Here is an 18,027-nt window from a genome sequence, read left to right on the forward strand (position 1 = left end):
CCTAACCAATGCACACAGACACCAGGGGGATGAGGGCATGAGGGGGGTTAGGGTGGTGGGCGGATCAGAACACATATGTAATACCTTAATCAATAAAGAAAAAAAGTGAAAATAATAAAATGGGGGTGATAATTATACCGACTTTACTGTGTGATTTTTAAGATTAAATGAAATAATAATCAAAAAAAGAAAAGAAATCATTTGGGGGAGCTATTCCTTTTTGTCACAAGCATTATTTAAAAGGTCTACTGGCTCCTTTGTAAGCATTCTAACCAAATGTTTAAGGAGATACTGGTTCCTTTGACCACATATCCTATAACTGCCTAGGCTGGATATTTCATATCATGTGGCTTTCACCATCTAGGTATCTTTCCACAGACCCTACCTACTTCTCAGCCTTTTTCCTCCCAACTAAGGCATGCTTCCATTTGCTGAAGTAACTTTTACAAATGAAGAGACTGCTAGGCACCCAAGGATATATGCTTCAGGAAACACACTTTCTGGTGACAAGAATGGATACACTCGAAGTCACACACACTTACTTATGTAGTCCCTCACCTGTGTCCATATTTTCAATGGAGAAAGCTGAGTGTGGGCGTTTCTCACCCACATGCAAATGGAATGGCAATGACTTACTTGAACTTTTTCTGAATCATCTACCACTCACAGCTGTTTACATTATAGAGTTTAATAGTAGGGCACCATTTAACTTTAATCTATGTTATACAGACATCTTTATCTTTCTATACAGATTTATAGGCTATGTTACAATCCATAGTGATACATGGATAGATGAACATATAAAGCATCTTTTAAATTTTAGTTAATGTCCTGGCTATGTGGCTCAGTTGGTTGGATCATCATCCCATGCACCAAAAGGTTCTGGAATAGATGACTGATGAGGGAACATACCCAGGTTGTGGGTTAGATCTCTGGTGGGGGCACATGTACCGGAATACAGGAAACATCTGATCTCTCTCTTTGTCTCTACCCTTCCTTCTCTCTAATAATAAATAAAAATTTTAGTTAATTTATTTGAAGGAAATATATCAGATATCAAATTAGTTCATCTCTCTCAAATCTTTCCTCAATACTGAAATCACCAATATCTCTCATGCATCATTTTAGAGCAAGATTTCATTGCACTTTTTTTTTTTACCACCAGTTGTAAACCTCATTTAAGAAATATCATGGCCAAAACCGATTTGGCTCAGTGGATAGAGCGTCGGCCTGCGGACTGAAGGGTCCCGGGTTCGATTCCGGTCAAGGGCATGTACCTGGGTTGCGGGCACATCCCCAGTAGGAGATGTGCTGGAGGCAGCTGATCGATGTTTCTCTCTCATCGATGTTTCTAACTCTCCCTTCCTCTCTGTAAAAAAATCAATAAAATATATTAAAAAAAAGAAATATCATGAATATTTTTTCAAAAAGGAATAAGTACAAGACCACAATAGGGGAAAGCACACACTAAGGCCAGATATGTTGTGGAGATCTAGACTTTAATACAGTCCTTTGCTTTTAAGACTTGTTTGGTTCATAGTCAGGGTCACATAACCACCCCTTTTGCCATTAGCCAATGTTCATGGAGATCTTCTTATGCAGCAAGCATTGCGCCACACCTTTACATAATCAGAATGATACTATATGAAGTGCATTCTCTCATTACTACATAGTTCACAGATGTTATTATTGTAGCTCCTAATACCACATCTCAGAGAGGTTAAATATATTGTGTGGTGTCACACACACATGTGGTTAAGCTGGGATTGTAACTCAGAGCTGCTATATAACATGTCAGTATTATCCAATTGCCAGCAGATGTTCTCACCATTACTCTCACTGAAACACACCTAAATTCCATCTGCGGCTGCTGGCCTTTCAGAATCCAAAGTGGGCTCTGGCTACCATGACCCAAGCGTCGGTCATCTTAACATTCCCGACAGCATCCCACAATTCCAAGCAACTTCCCTGTGTAACAGATAGAGCTGTTTATGACATGACATGTGCTTTATACCTTCCTAGCCCACCTGTGAATAATCTCATTTTCCCTGGGGGGAGGGGAGCACAGTTTCTGTGCAGCTTGGAACAGAGCTATTTAAAGGAAATTGAGTAATTTCTCAATGTGAAGTAAAAATGATATAAAAATTTAATATAAGTCCTTTAAAAGGAGAGAGAAAAATTCACTCCAGGGAACAATGGGAGAGTTTTCTGGCTCTCCTCATCCCTCTTTTGGATGTCTGATGTGCACAGTCCAGTGCTGGGAGAAAGTGACTTTGGCTTTCACTCTCTGGAATGAGCAGACTATTGTCTGCCTGTCTGATGTTCTATCCTGGGCTCTTATCACAGTTAAAAACAGGGATGAGGCTGATTGGGGTTTTTATGTGTGCCAATCCCCACAAAAGGTTGCTTGCCTTAGAGATGTGCCCAATGTTTGAGGGCACGTTTCTCCTAAGCTGCCAGGGAGATGGAGGATGGAGCAAGCCTGGTGTGCCAGTCATTGCCTGAGCTGTTCTGGGCTGCAGTCAGTTTGAAACCGATGAAGATGTCACACTAGTAATTTCAATAGGTGACAGCTCAATATTGACGCAGACATATGGCTGCAAAATGGGAAAGGAATGGCTTAACCCTGGGGACTCTTTAGTGCTCTTTCCACCGATACTGGGAGTTGTTTACAAATGGGAAGATTCAGAAAGGTTTGAGCCTTTCCTTCTTCATTTCTCTTCTCCCCTCACCACATCCTGATGTTTTCCTAACACATAATGGTTGCATGAGAATTACCTTCCGGATATAACAACGCAGTGTTAGGAAAGGAGACTCACAAAAATGTCCACTTGGAATAGCACTCTGGAAGTTATGTGTGATCATGTGACCATATCTGTCTTCTATTGTGTGCCGGTTATATTATGTACATGAAGCATATTTGCCCCCAAATGTAATTTATTTGACCTTCAGAAGCTCTGCCATGATCTTTCTGGCAGCTATAAAGTATGATATATTATTACTATTATTATTATTCACAACTACTACTTAACACAAAACTATCAACAAAGCCTCTTAGCAAATATCATTTCTATTTAATATGCATTACAAATACTTGAGGCAGGTTTACTAACAACATTTGATCAAAGAGGAAATTGAGGTTCAGAGAAGCTAAGTTCCTTGGACAGGGTTACGTAGTTAGCAAGTGGCAGCCCTAGAGCTGTACCTCAGAACTGTGGACCTAATTACTCTGCTGTTCCTACTACCACATGCTTCTTAAAAAAATATATTTGTTAAAAGGATTTGTGTTCAAAAGAAGACAACTGTGTACTGGAGGGTGAATTCAAAATTAGACTTTTATTTTTAAAGCTGGCCCAGACTCAGAAGTGAAATATTTTGTGTGATCTTCTGGGCTAGAGACATATTACTGAATTGCTAAAAAGAACATCTCAAAAAGCACAAATGCAGAATGATTCAGAGAAGCGCATGTGATCCAGAGACCTCAACTCAAGCTTCTGAAGACTTGCTGGGGTCAAGACAAGAGATTGATGAGACTTCCTTGTGCTTCTTTTTCCATTGGTCCCCACATGTCTGTCTATATTTTTCTGGCACCAGAATTAGCTCTGGTTATGCAGAATGAAGATGAAAGGCAGGCAGGGGTAGAACGAGGCAGTGGGGACATGCAGAGGAAGACAGTCTGCCTTTTAGATGGAGCCTTAAGTAGCGTTGAGAGCAGTAGTAACTCCTGTCACCTGAGGAAGCCGTTGCAAAGCCTCACAGATAAGGCCAACCGAGGGCCTCCCAAACCTTGACTTGGGCATCATGAAGTGAGGGATAGCACCTTATTTTATCTGTGACCCCAATGCTCAGGATGGTGTGGGGTATTTAGCAAGTATTGCTCCCCCCTCCAGTCGTGACTCTGGAGGATCTGAGCACTGATGATACTTTTGTAATGAAAGCCTTCAGGGGAACATATCAATTAAACAAGCTCTTTGGAGGTACGAAGCATGGTGCAGTGCTTAAGAGCACAGTTTAGAAAGGAAGTTCGTTTTAACCCAGATTTTGCTCCTCCCTCCCTAATTGACATCCATTCCCTTTATCTTTGCCACAGCTACTTAGCTCCCTTTTCTCAACCTCTTTATCTTCTTTTTCTTCTTCTAATGCCCTTTACTTTTCCAATTCATACTCATATTTATTATTAGAATGGATATATGAATGAACAAATGAATGAATGATCAGGTAGGGTCCACAGAATGTTGCAAGCAGAAAAAAATAAAAGTCATCTTTGTCTATTGAATGTGAAGTATTTATATAATGCGAAAGGAGTAGAAATACACACACACACACACATACACACACACACACATACACACCCCTACCATAAGTTTTGCAACAAGAAGCCTTAATGAAAATTATGGCTTGGCCTAATTGCATGCCTGAGCTTGAGTTACCTGTTATAAAAATGAGGGTTCTCATCATGATTCTAACAGAAATAGCCAAATAATATACAATATAAAGTTATGAGAAAATTAGGCTTTTTATGTTAACAGTACCATTGTAATTAACCTAGTTACTAATAATAAGAAAGGAGCAATGGGAAGAACAAATATTATAGGCATGTCATTTGGGCAACTTCACCAGGAAGCTACAACTTTACACTCCCCAAGGGATAGTACAAAGGGAAGACAGATACATGCCCAGTAAAGTTGGGGGGACTAGTGTAGGTGCTTGCTGCCAGTCACACCTGGGAACAGAGGTCATTGGCTAGAATGGGCACGGTCACTGCAGGCATGCAGAACTTTGGGATATGTAGTTCCCTGAATAAAGAAAGCTCACTCTCTTGTGCTCTTGGTTCATCTTAGCATGTAGTGGTTGTCTCCTGGCTTGTGGGGCTCTCTTGCTCCTGCTTCTCCCGTGTGGTCCATGGCCTGGCCATGTATACCCCCCACACAATGGACTAATAGACTGCAGCTAGCCTGCTGCTGAACTGGACCCCGCTGCAACATGGAATGGGAACTCTGGCTCTGATTTCAGCTCTACTGAAATCCCAGCTACACTTCTTCTGTAATTGGAGTGAGGAAAATGGGGCTTTGGAAACCCAGGAATATAATTCCATGCAAATAAAAATCACTCATCCTCCTGAATCATAAAACACTTTTTCTCGAGATATCACAAGGACCCCACACCCAGAACCCAGTAAGGAAGAGAACACCCCAATTTCTCCAATAACAATACTTCTATAATGATTGATGTCTATTTTACATGAGCACTTTATAGGCATAAAGTCAGTGAAGTTATAAAAACCAAATAAATAGAGAAAGAAATCTCTAAATCAAAAGCCCATTTGTAAACTAAATGAAATGGGTACAAACTTGGTTAAATAATGGCATCTATAAATGCATGTCTCCCTCTTCCCTCCTGTATACATTGGTGGGACCAATATTGTCCCAGGTCATAGTCACACTTTAACAACCTTTTATTGCTCACAATTATCTGCCAGGATGTAGGTGTTTTTAGTTTGTTTATTTTTTTCTGGAGTTCAGGGCCAATGACAGTGTTAGTGCCAAGTAAAAGGTTTAGAATGAATGCCTGACCAATAAAGGGCAGATAATGCTGAAAGCAGTGCAAACTAAGTGTCATTTCCATAATAATTCCTAATTCTAAGTGGTACTAACCTAAAGGCTACTGAATATGTTTTTGCCTTATGATAAAAGGAGTTTGATTTCTTACCATTGAAAACACTGCAAAGGGTTTTTAAATTTATTGCAGATGAAAGGAAGTTGTTTTCAGGGTTTATAGATTTTTTAATAAATATGTTGTTTTCTCAAATAATCTATGAAAAACAGATGGGTCAAATATGCAAGTCTTATTAGTACTCTGCAGATGGGGAAAAGTGCAACTTTCTCATAAGTCTCAAAATTTATTATGTTTCTGCCAGCATGTAGACAGTTTATTTTAAAAACAAGTGCCTTATTTTTAATGTGTGTGGCTAACAATGAAATCTGGATTCTATTTCTTTAGATTCATTTGTTTTTACTCTAGCTAATTTAAAGGAAAAGAGAAGAGGGTGTCTGTGGCTACATACACCTGAAAGTGATATAATTTCACAATGTTACCCCAATACATTTAATACATTTTTTTTAAAGAAGTTATCAAAGTACTACAGATGGAAAAGCTTTTGTCTTTAAGTTACAGACTTGTTCTCATGGCCTAGGCAGTCTTGCAAAAATATTCCCAACACCCCTACCCCTGGAAATAAAATAATCATAAAATAAGTCAAACTAAGAGCTTTAGCAGCCAGCTAATGTTCACCAGTCCTTTCTTGTTTTGCCTATTTCAGCCTGGTGGTCCATGATAAAACTCACGACTCTGAGCTCTAGCACCCTAAGCGAATGCCGGTTATTGAAATGAATTTAAATTTCAATTATAACTAAAGTTCATTGTCTACGTGAAGATTTTTCTTAAGTCTTTCCTAATACATCCCAGGCTTCTGGCTTATGGGCCTCATTACATTTCTCAGCTGCCCTAGGGACTCTCAGGCTTTGGAGAGCTAAACAGCATTTATTGTTCAAGTCTGGCTGAAGAGGCTCACTTTCAGGCAGGAGAAAAAAATGTACACAAGCACCGATAAATTAGTGAATGTAAAGACACTATAAGACCTGCCCATCCACATGCACTGACGATCCAAGGAACTCATCTTCAGTAGTGGAGAATCAGGAGAAGCTTCATAACAATGATATTCACCCAGTACTGGGGAAAGGCTGAATTTAGAAACCAGAAGTGGGGAGAAGGGCATTCTGGGAAAAAGAATAACCTATGAACAAAAAGCTTATGTCAGGAAAGGAGAGTGTGCCATGTGTTGTGTGTCAAATAAGTAGCAAAACATTGACCCCTCTGACCTTGGGGCAACCTAGCAGGGTCTAGGGTGGCCCTGTTCCCAGGTCAAGCACAATAATCAATACCTAACACTTGCTGCTCCCTTAGGTTATGTGAGTGAGACCAAGGAGCTGCTCTCAGTAGCCAGCTGCCAAGACATCTGCAGCCACCGTGGAAAAGTTGTACATGGAACTATGAAGTGAACTGCATGGCAGGAACCCGAGGCCCTCAGCCAAGGGAGCATGGTTATGCAAGGTAAGGCTAGGTGGAGTCACTCCCCCACCCCCTTATTTTTTCAGGAAGAAAAAGTATAATGAGAGCTGGGAAAACTGAGCTATCTTAAGGCAAATTATGAATGCATAGGATAATGGCATCTCAGGAAGTAAAGGAAAACTGACTAAATCCCTAAAGTATAAGAAAACCAGAAAATGGAACACACGGGGCAAGCTCAGGATAGAGAAGTGACACTGAGACTTAAACTTTCAAAGTGCCCATGGAGGTCCCTAATGCCTCCAACGGGCAGGTCACCATCTAGCAGGAATAGCTTGGAGAGGTGACCGTCATATATGGAGTATAGCAGAACCCTTGGCATCTTGAACTGGAGAGTGGAAATGAGGCCTCGTAAATGTACAGATGAGATACTTCTTAATTTGCTTAGAGTCAAAGACTCACTTTCTTCAGGAAATTGACCAGTTATTTCTGGGACTCTCTGGGGTGTCTCACATTGCTCAGAAAATATCCACTCTCTCTGTCTTCTTGATCAAGGCACTGTGCTACAGCCTGCACTTGGGCAGTGAGCACCCGGAGAATGCTGCTTAGAGGGACAACCACCCCTTTTCTGATGGCCCTTTAACATCTCCCATTGGCAATGTCACACTAGCATCTGAGATAGAATAATCATTGACTCCTTATTCCTGCATTTGACATTGACAACTGGACTCCCACAATAGTGTGGCTCACATCCAGAGTTAACTACTCTTTGATTTCTGTTCTCTTTTTTATTTTATTTATTTCAGAAAGGAAGGGAGTGGGAGAGAGAGAGATAGAAACATCGACAATGAGAGAGAACCATTCATTGGCCATCTCCTGCATGCCCTCACCGTGGGGATCAAGCCTGCAATGGGAACAAACCATGATCTCCTGGTTCATAGGTCAACGCTTAACCACTGGGCCTCACGGGCTGGGCTGATTTCTGTTAACAACACTACAGACATTCAGTGGGACCAACTCCAAAAGTTCTTCTTCATCCGCTTTGACTCTTTCTTCTATCCCAAGAAACCGTGTACACAAATATACATCAGCCTCTTCTAAATGTTAATCCTCTCTTTCACATTCTGCCTTTAACCATGCCACAAATTATATCTACTCAAAATAAAATCCAAACAGTTCTTAACCACTTGCACCTCTATCATTATAGTACATAAAATTATCATCTTTCACATATATTATAATAATAGACTGATAATTGTGCCGGAGTTCTTGTCCCAGCACCAAGAAGGGTTCAGGAATCTGGAAAAGGCTGACAGGAATCCAGAGACTAATAAAGAGTCTGGAGACGAGATATAATTTTGAAAGGCATTGGGGGTAAGAGGACCTTCAGCTAAAGGAATTGAATACTACCTCCTTTTCTAGGACCCTTGCTTTTATTAACACAATTTGTCCTAAGGCAAGGTGGAGATAACATACTTCATAGGGTAAGGTTTCAAAGGGTACAGAAGCATTGTCAGTTTGGGGAATAGCCTATGGCTGTTCAGGTGTTTGGCCAGTAGGAGGCAATAACATGTAGATTAAGATGCCCTTTAACTGTCTGGCAGCCACAGTCAGTTTCCTTTTCAGGTTTGGGGAAATGCCTTTAGCCGTTCCCAACAGGTGACTACATGTGTGACTCAACCCTGTTGAGTCCCCAAGTCTCATCAACTTTTTGATGAAACTCTTGAAATTATGACATGCTGGAATTGGTCTACGGCATAATTGTCCTCTGACCTTTCACCTTCATCTCTCTTCAATCTATATCCTACTCCACTCCTCCCACTTTAAGGACTTCAACTTTCATCTCCTTCTCCCTTCCTTGCTTCTGTTTAGCTATTCCATAGACTTTGATGTTCCTCAAATGCACTTATTTCAAGGTCTCTCCATTTGTTTCCTGGACCTGAAAATCTAAGTCTTTGTTCTCAGCCTCTCACCTCCTTTTGGTCCCTCTCATCTTCTTAGTGATGCCTCTTCTATCAGTTTAAAATTTCAAGGCACTCCCATGCCAGCACTATTTGTGTGTTTTTTTCCTAATTTATATTTTTCTATAGAACTTATTATTATTCAACATAGCCTTTACTTACTATTTTGTTTTACTTAGTAGTTTATTGACTGTCTCTGTCCACTAAAATATGAATTGATAAGGATCAGGACCAGAATTTGTATTTGTGTAGTTCTCTGCCATATTTCCAAAGTCACAATTTTCAAGGTGGTCAAGACATGGAAACAATAGAAGTGTCCTTCAATAGGTGATTGGATAAAGAAGATGAGGTACATATACAGTGGAATACGCTCAGCCATAAAAAAAGACAAAATATTGCCACTTGTGACAACATGGATGGGTCTAGCGAATATTATGCTAAGTGTAATAAGTCAGTCAGGAAAAGCTAAAAACCACATGACCACATGGCTTTATTCATATATGGGGTGACCAAATTAATATAAAAGTGAAACATGTGGACACAGACAACAGTGTGGTGGTTACCAGAGGAAAGGGGTGGGGGTAGTAGAGGTTGGAGGGGGCCAAATATATGAAGACAGAAGATGGTTTGACTTTGAGTGGTGGGCACACAGTATAATAAACAGATTTTGTTTCACAGAAATAAATGTATGCTTGAAAGCTCTCTTGATTTTTATTTGCTAGTAAAAGCATGGGAACTCCTGAGAAGGTATTCTTATAACTTTTCATCCTACAGGTAACCTACCTGAAAAAAGTAATACTTTGTTAGCATTACTGGAAAAAGACCTACCTCTAGTTTCCACCAAAATCATCAGCTAATTAGCCAACAGGAAATCGGGCAGCATGATATTCTTTTCCCAAATCACATGAAACCAGTTAAAAAATTCTTAACTTGTAGGGATGAGAACCAGCTTGTACCAGCCTGCAAGAGAACAGTCTGCACACCTCTTCCCACCTATGTTCAGTGACATCACACTGGTAAGTAAAATGAGCCATGGCGGGGCGGGGGGGTATTTACACCACAGAAACAGGAAAAACACTACAAATCAGAGCTATTTTTCCTCCTCAGAGAGCTGATTTCCCAGCATACCATTAGCTCTACCTTGTTCTTTCCAAGGGTATGAAATAAACAACCACTCATTCACCAATCTGTTAGTGCCGTGCCTTCTCTGTGCAGGACACTCCATTTAGGGGCTGATCTCTGAAATAGATGCATCCCAGTAGGTTGAAGAGAATGCTTGTTTCGAATTGTATTAGTGCCTTCAAAATTTCTGGTTTATGGGTTAGTGTTTGTTTTTTTCTTTAACAGTAAACATGCACTGTGACACATTTTGCTTTACTGCAATGATATGTCATTATATTTGCAACATGAACATGGAGCTTAAAGATGTAAAATGTGAAAAATCAAGCATAAGGGATTCCCATGATATTTAGCACTTTTGTCACTGGAAAAAATAAGTTGAGAAAATTGAGGTCCTGCCAATAATACAATTGTTTTACCTAGTGGGGAAGCCAGGAAAAGAGACTGACACAATAAGAACTGGTTTTTCTCTGAAATGGTGCTTCAGGTATACCTGAAATTTTTTAATTTAATGTTTGATAAACTGAAATATGGCAAGAAGATGCAGTCACTCTGATTATATTCCCTGTGATTTCTACTTATCACCTCTCAACCCTCAACTAGGTCATGTGAAGGAGGCTCAGAAAAATTGACTAAACCTTCTATTATACAGTCAGAGAAGCAGCAAAATCACATTCAGAATGATTGTAATAAGAAGTAACTGCCACTAATTTATACATATCTTTATTCTCTCTTCCTTCACAAAGTGATTATAATCTTAATTTGTTTCTGAGTTTCTACTAATGAGTTTGTTTATGACAATATCAAATGTATCTTTAAAAGAAATTTAAATCTGAATGTAATAAAACTTTTTAAAAAACTAACTTAATACATGGCAATTTTTAAAACACGATAACATCAGAAACCTTAAAACCCACAGAGTTTTGCATGAATATTGATTGTTTTCTATGTTGGGTACTGTATTACACCCTGACCCTCTCAACCGTAGCAACTATACAGTTTAAATGACAGACACAATTCTTCCATAAGGTTCTAAATTCTTGGAAGTTTTAAGAGTATAAGTCCTGAGTCTGATTTTCTGTATAGAAAACTTATTAAAGTGAATTTCCATGAAACAAGATGTACCAAGCATAAATATAGCCCATTTCAATGTGCTATCCTCATTCTTCCCTGAGAATTGTGTAAAGTACAACTCAACCTACTTTAAACTTCACTTTCTATTTATTTATTTTATTCCACGAGGCACCAATGGAAAGCTTTTCACCCAAAGTGCAAACCTTTTATGATGAAGCCAACCTCACAAAAACCAGGATGCTTTGAAAAATAGATCCTATAAATATTCATGATTAGAAAGCCCTTTGACTATACCCTACCTTATCAAATACACAAAGTTGATGTCCTCTAAGTATCTATGATGTAGGTCAGAAATATGTCTTTCATCTGCCTGTGATGAGCAGAACTCATATGTTTTTGCAAGCAGGTCCCTGGCCTTGCATTAATTAAGCAAGGCTTGTTTCTGCTCCATTAAGGTTCCTCGCAGCAGGGTTTATGAGGCTCTCCGATAGGGCTCTTGTTTTCTCTAAGCCAGGCCTCCTCCGGTCCAAGAGTGAAGTACTGAAGCGTTTGTTAGCTATGCTTCTGACTTTCTGTCAAGGGCTTTTTATATTTGTGGATGAAGTCCTTTCCTTGGGTAATTGGAAAGCCATTGTTTATGTGATGCCCAGCCTGACAGACTTGATAGAAATAGATAAGATTCAGAAGTCTGCCTTGGGCTATATTTACCTGTAGACTTAACAAGTTGTGAAATCATCTTGCTGCTATTTTTATTTATTCATTGCAGTTTTCTTAACTATTTTTGCATGTGGTGGGATGGGTGGGACTGACATTTGACTCACAGACCACCAGTCTACATACACATATGGTCAAACATCCTGCCATTGTGGCTGACATTTGAGGTCAGAGCATATATAATGAGATAAAGGGGGCAATTGATCTTAAATATTTAAAAGTACTGAACAATGATTTTTATCTTTCCTCTGATTCTATCAAGGCCAGAACAATAAATACTTCAGTTCATTTGAAGGGATAAGATTTGCACAAAGACCTGTCTAACTTGGTTAAAAAAAAATGAACTGTGCGAATACTTTATCTAGAAATATTAAAAAACTCCTTTTCTTCAAGAAATTTGGAAAATATGAGACAGATTACTTCCCAGCAGCTCAAATGCTCCCTCTCCCTCTGCTAAATCTCTATAGCAAGTTAGGTATGGTGAGTAATGGGTTGCAAGACATGGCCTTACTCTGAGGAGATGAAAGAGGATTCCTATATTATAGCTATGGCAGCCTTTCTATGTTACCATCACTAATGGATTTTATGTAACTTGATAATTAGCTCTGTATCCCATACATATGCTCTTCTCAGTACCTAGAATATTATTTAACCTGTAAAAGACAGTTTGGTAAATCAATTAATTTAGAAATTATGTCTTTATTTGTTAATTATTTTTATGCCCCTACTATGTAAAACAACCATCTCTTTGAGATGGGTTTGCATATATACCTACCCTAATGAAGGGAAATGGTGATTAAGGGACTCCATTAATAAAAACTTTTGCTCTGTGAACTCTCATTAAGAGGATAAAAAGACAAGCTGTAGAATGAGAGAACGTATTTGCAAACTACATATCTGTCAAAAACTAATGCATAGAATACGTAAGATATTCTCAAAACTCACAGTAAAAACAAAACAAAACAACACACCAAAAAGAACAACAACAAAAATAACAATCTAATTAGAAAAATGGGCCAAAGATATAAAAAGACATTTCACTGAAAAGGATATAAATCTGATAAATAAGCATAAACAGTGATGTCAAAATGTCAAACATCACTAGAATTTAGGGAAATAAAAATTAAAATCCTAAGGAGATAATTAAGGGGAAAGCTTTTGACATTGGTCTTGACAATATACATATGGGTTTTTGATATGACACCAAAAGCACCAGCAGCAAGGGCAAAAATCTACAAGGGGGGACGCAGCTGAGATTTTACCCTGGCATAGTCACTCGCAGGCCTGGCTGGCTGTCAGTTCACATTCTGAGGACCCAGGGCCAGGACACAGTGGGGTGGCACTCAGATGGCTGGCATCTGCAAACGTGAAAACCTGTGGGGCTAAAACCAGTGAAATCTGTAGGGGTCTGAAGCAGGTGTCCTGGTTTCTTTAGTGGCAAAAGCTGGTACGGTCCTCTGCAGAGCGGGACCCTGGGAACCCTGGTTGCTCCCACAGCACAGCAGAAACAGTGGCCCCTGTCTGGCCTCCTGGTTCCTAGCCTCTCTGTACATCTCAGCTTTGCCAGGCTCTGTGTGGGCTGAGACCCAAGAGGGTCCTTCATGCAGTGTCCCTAAATACTGAGGAAGCTCGCAGGCCACCCCGCTCTCCCTTTCCCAGCAAGGGGAGCTCTTTCCGCCTTTCATGTTGCAAATCAAAACCACAATGTAATGCCACTATACACCTGTTAGAATGACTGACTACTTTAAACAGACAAGAGATAGGACATGTCAAGTTATGTAGAGAAAAGAGAACCCTGGTGCACTGATGATGGGAATATAAATTGGTGCAGCCACTGTGGAAACCAGTAAGGAGACTCCTCAAAATTTTAAAATAGAAGTATCAGATGATCCAGCAATTCTATCTCGGGGTATTTATGTAAAAGAAATGAAAGCACTATCTCAAACAGATATCTGCACTACCCTGTTTATTGTAGCATTAGTTACAATAACCAAGACATAGAAAGAACTTGTGTCAATCAACTAATGAGTAAAGAAAAAAATATATAAATATATAATTTATTTTATTATATAAATACAATAAAGTATTTTTTAGTTCTAACAAGAAGGAAATCTTGCCTTTGCAAAACATGCATGAACCTTGAGGGCCTTAAGCTAAGTAAAATAAGTCAGACAGAGAGAGACAAATAAATACTACATGATCTCACATGTGGAATCTAAAACCATTGAACTCAGGAACAGATAGTACCATAGCCCCCCCTTATTTAAGGGGTACATCCCAAGAGCCTCAGTGGATGCCTAAAAGTACAGATAGTACTAAAACCTATATATACAGACCTATGATAATGCTTAATTTATAAATTAGAGTAAGAGGTTATCAGTATGAAATGAAATGGAACAATTATAACAACATACTGTAATAAACATTCTGTGAATGTTGATTCTCTCTCAAAATATCTTATTGTATTGTACTCACCTTTTCACTTAAAGAAAGCAATGATTTATGGCTTCTCTTTGACATACTTGCATTACCATCATCACTACTCTTGTGCTTTGGGGCCATTATTAAGCAAAATAAGAGTTATTTAAATACTGTGATACTGCAACATTCAATATGATAACTAAGATGGCTAAGTAATTAATAGGTAGGTAGCATATACGGTGTGGATATATTGGACAAAGGAATGACTCACATTCCAGGTAGGGTGGACTAGGACAGTGTAGGAATTCAACATGTAATTCAGAATGACATGCAAGTTAAAATATTAATTTTTTATTTCTGGAATTTCCCATTTAGTATTTTTTGGATGATGGTTTACCATGGATAATTGAAATAGTGGAAGGTAAAACTGCTGATAAGGGGGGACAATTGTAGATTGATTATTACCAGGAGCTGGGCTGAGAGGAATGGTAAGTGAAATATTGGTCAAAAGGTACAAACGTTGAATATGATGAATAACTTCTGGGGAATTGAATGTATAGCATGATGGCTATAGTTAATAAGACTGTAGTGTATAGTTGAAAGTAAGAGAGTAGATCTTAAATTTTGTCACCATAAGAACAACAAAATGACAATTATGTGAGTTGAAGCATGGGTTAACTAACCATATTGTGGTAAACATTTCACAATGTAGACATGCATTGAATTATCATATTTTACACTATAAACTTACACTATTTACATGTTCATTATAGCTTAAAGCTGGAAATAAAAACACAAATATGTGACCTCCATTTAATACAGCAATTGCAGTTGCAGGAAATGGATAAAAATTCTATGCCCACACAAAAACCTGTTCATGAATGCTTATAGCAATTTTTTAAGTATAATAGTTCCAAACTGGAAAAAAAATCAAGACATCTTTCAATAGGTACAAAGCTAAACAAACTGTTGTATATCCTTACTACAAAATACTACTCAGTTGAAAGAGAATGAATCAACTGCTGATGCACCCAATAACTCAGGTGAATCTGTTGAGAATCACACTGAATGAAAAAGAGAGAGGGAGGAAGAAAAAAATGGAATAGGAAGTTCAGAGAGAAATAGAGTTGTGAGGAGTTAAGTTCCCTGTTGCTCATGAAAATGGTACAAACAGAAGTTGCTGTTTTCTTCTTGTTTTTAAATTTTGTTTCAGCTTCAGTTCACATTTGTTACCAGAACAATTCTCTTTTCACTTGGGTTACTTACATGAGTCTTTCTCCCTCTAAACAAATAGCCTAACTCAAAGAAGACAATACCCACCCTCTTGCGTCCATAGAAGAACTAAGATTGAAGGCAAAGGAGTGAGATCCAAACACTTAAATAAAAACACCTTCAAGTGGTGTTTTTGTTGGTTCGTCTTCCTCTTGAGTGCTGGTACCGTTTCTTTATCTTACCATTGCCTCCTCATCTTTAAGAGCCCTTAACATGCTACAAAACACCTCCAAACCTAGGTTCTTATGTGACTCTTGAAACAAAGGGATCTCTCAAACACAGATAACATGGGTCCAATTTAGCTTCATCAACATACTGTGATGAAGTTGTTACAAAACAAATAAATAAAAAACTTCCTGGAAGCTCTTGAGTTGGGAATTCAGAAGAGATCACTGTTATACATTCAACCCAGTAGAGGCAAATATTAACAGGAAAATGTATGCGCAATTTCACCTGCCAACGTCCCCAGGTTCTTATAACATTAAAACAGCATGAATGACTCAAGTACAATTTCCCAATGAAAATGGCAAGTACAAATGTCTCCCCAGCCACAGATGAAGCTTAATGTCACTATAATTGGATGTGTGTGTGTGTGTTTTTTTTTTCCTTTTCTCCTCAACACATTGAAACCACACAGAAGAATGAACAGGAGATTTCCATGCCATAGACCTGGACAGGCCCTAGGTGCAGGCTCAAGTGGCCTTGACTGGTGATGGCACATCTAGCTACAGACGATGCTGCCACTCAGGTCCAGCTCACAAATTGCCCCCTGTTGGAGTCACTCAGACTTTCATTCTTCCCAACCCATTCGTTCAGCCAAGTTCAACTTTCACAACAGCCCAACAGAAAATATGTCTGTGTTGTCACCGCATCAAGCTTTGCAACCTCACCAGCTGGCTACCTTTCCCAAACACTTTGTTTCACATGAATGACCTAACTGGTGCCCCAGTGTCAAAAAAAAGGCAGAGGGCTTCACTCTTTGTCCGCGTATTTGTTTCTGTCCTGAATCCAGGGCAGGCCACTGTGCCACTCTGTCCGCTCCAGGGGCAGTACAACGAAACATCTGTTCAGAAACAGCTGGACTCACGCTCCTCCGCCTGAATCACGCTAGTAAAATTTTATGAGGTGGGTACCTTCTGCCCCCCCCCCCCCCCCCCCCCCCCCCCCCCGCATCCTCCAGCTGTAACTGACTGAAGCCCAAATGAAAAGAAAGAAATGGCTAGACATTTAGCCATGCGTTGGCATCCACATGGGGGCGTTAGGGAGAGAAGAGCAACTCTCGGCTGTACCAAAAGGATATTAAAGTCCCCCTTTGAGGGATTCTAAGGGAGAAAGTTACATCTCTCACTTACCTGCGGCAAATTGTTGGTGGGCCGGTTTCCCTGTTTGCTAAACTTGAATCCAGTCAATGTATTGAGACTCCAAAGCAGTTTCAGGATGTTTCCATATTGGTGATCTAGATACGTTATCTCTCTGCATCCAGTAACTCCTGTATGAAACAGAATAAAAGGACACAAATATATGGTAAGAGAAGATGATTTGACTTTGGGCTTACAATGCAATATACAGATCATGTATCACAGAATTATATGCTTGAATATATATATATATATATATATATATATATATATATATATATATATATATGGCCTGATGCATGAAATTCATGCAAGAGTAAGCCTTCCTTCCCCCAGGACCTGGGCTTCCCTCGCAGCCCCAGCTTTGTTCAGTAGGTCTTCCGGAAGGACATCCAAAAGGATGGTTGATCTAATTAGCATATTTTGCTTTTATTATTATAGATGTCAATGCAATAAATTAAAAAATAAAATGATGTACTTAGGAATATGTAATCCTCAATAAATATTGGATGATCAATTAGGTTTTAGTTCCCATTACTCTCACTAAATAATATTTGACCGTTTCTATTATTTTTTAAAATATAAAACTGTATTGAATGTTAATGTGGTTTTGCATCTGCAATTACATCTAGCAGAATGTTACATTTTTAATAACCATTTATTTGAAGTTTGCTATATATAAGGCACCATTAAGTGATTTACATGATTATGTAATTTATGTGGGAAAAATGTTGTGCTTCAATGTAAAACCATACATTGTCCATAGTACACCCTTCTGTTCATATGATTCTGATTCCATAGAAGAATTCTACAGAATTTACAACTCTGTAAATTGTAAATAACTATTAGCAGTACAAAATAATTCTTCTCTATAGACAAACAAATTGTATTTTGTGCAGTCAAGGGTCAATAGATTTCCCTCTCCACTGTGGAAGAAGCTAGTTTTACTTCCATTTGTATTTTAATCTCAATATTCCTGATTTATAAAATGTGCATTTATTTAGTTTTTTCTTTTACATAGTTATAACAATCCTGGTTCTCTC

General features: G+C 38.9%; 1 protein-coding gene across 4 annotated transcripts in view; it reads right to left on the reverse strand.

Annotated features, from left to right (window-relative positions):
- Positions 1–18,027, reverse strand: part of LRRC4C (leucine rich repeat containing 4C) — a 988,415-nt gene that overhangs the window by 393,646 nt on the left and 576,742 nt on the right. For all 4 annotated transcript variants that reach the window (XM_081099067.1, XM_081099069.1, XM_081099066.1 and 1 more), the window contains one exon: positions 16,979–17,115. The gene's annotated coding sequence lies outside the window, so the exon portion shown is untranslated. The remainder of the gene's footprint in view (positions 1–16,978; positions 17,116–18,027) is intronic.

Source organism: Myotis nattereri (genome assembly GCF_964212035.1).
Source record: "Myotis nattereri genome assembly, chromosome: 9".
Taxonomy (NCBI): domain Eukaryota; kingdom Metazoa; phylum Chordata; class Mammalia; order Chiroptera; family Vespertilionidae; genus Myotis; species Myotis nattereri.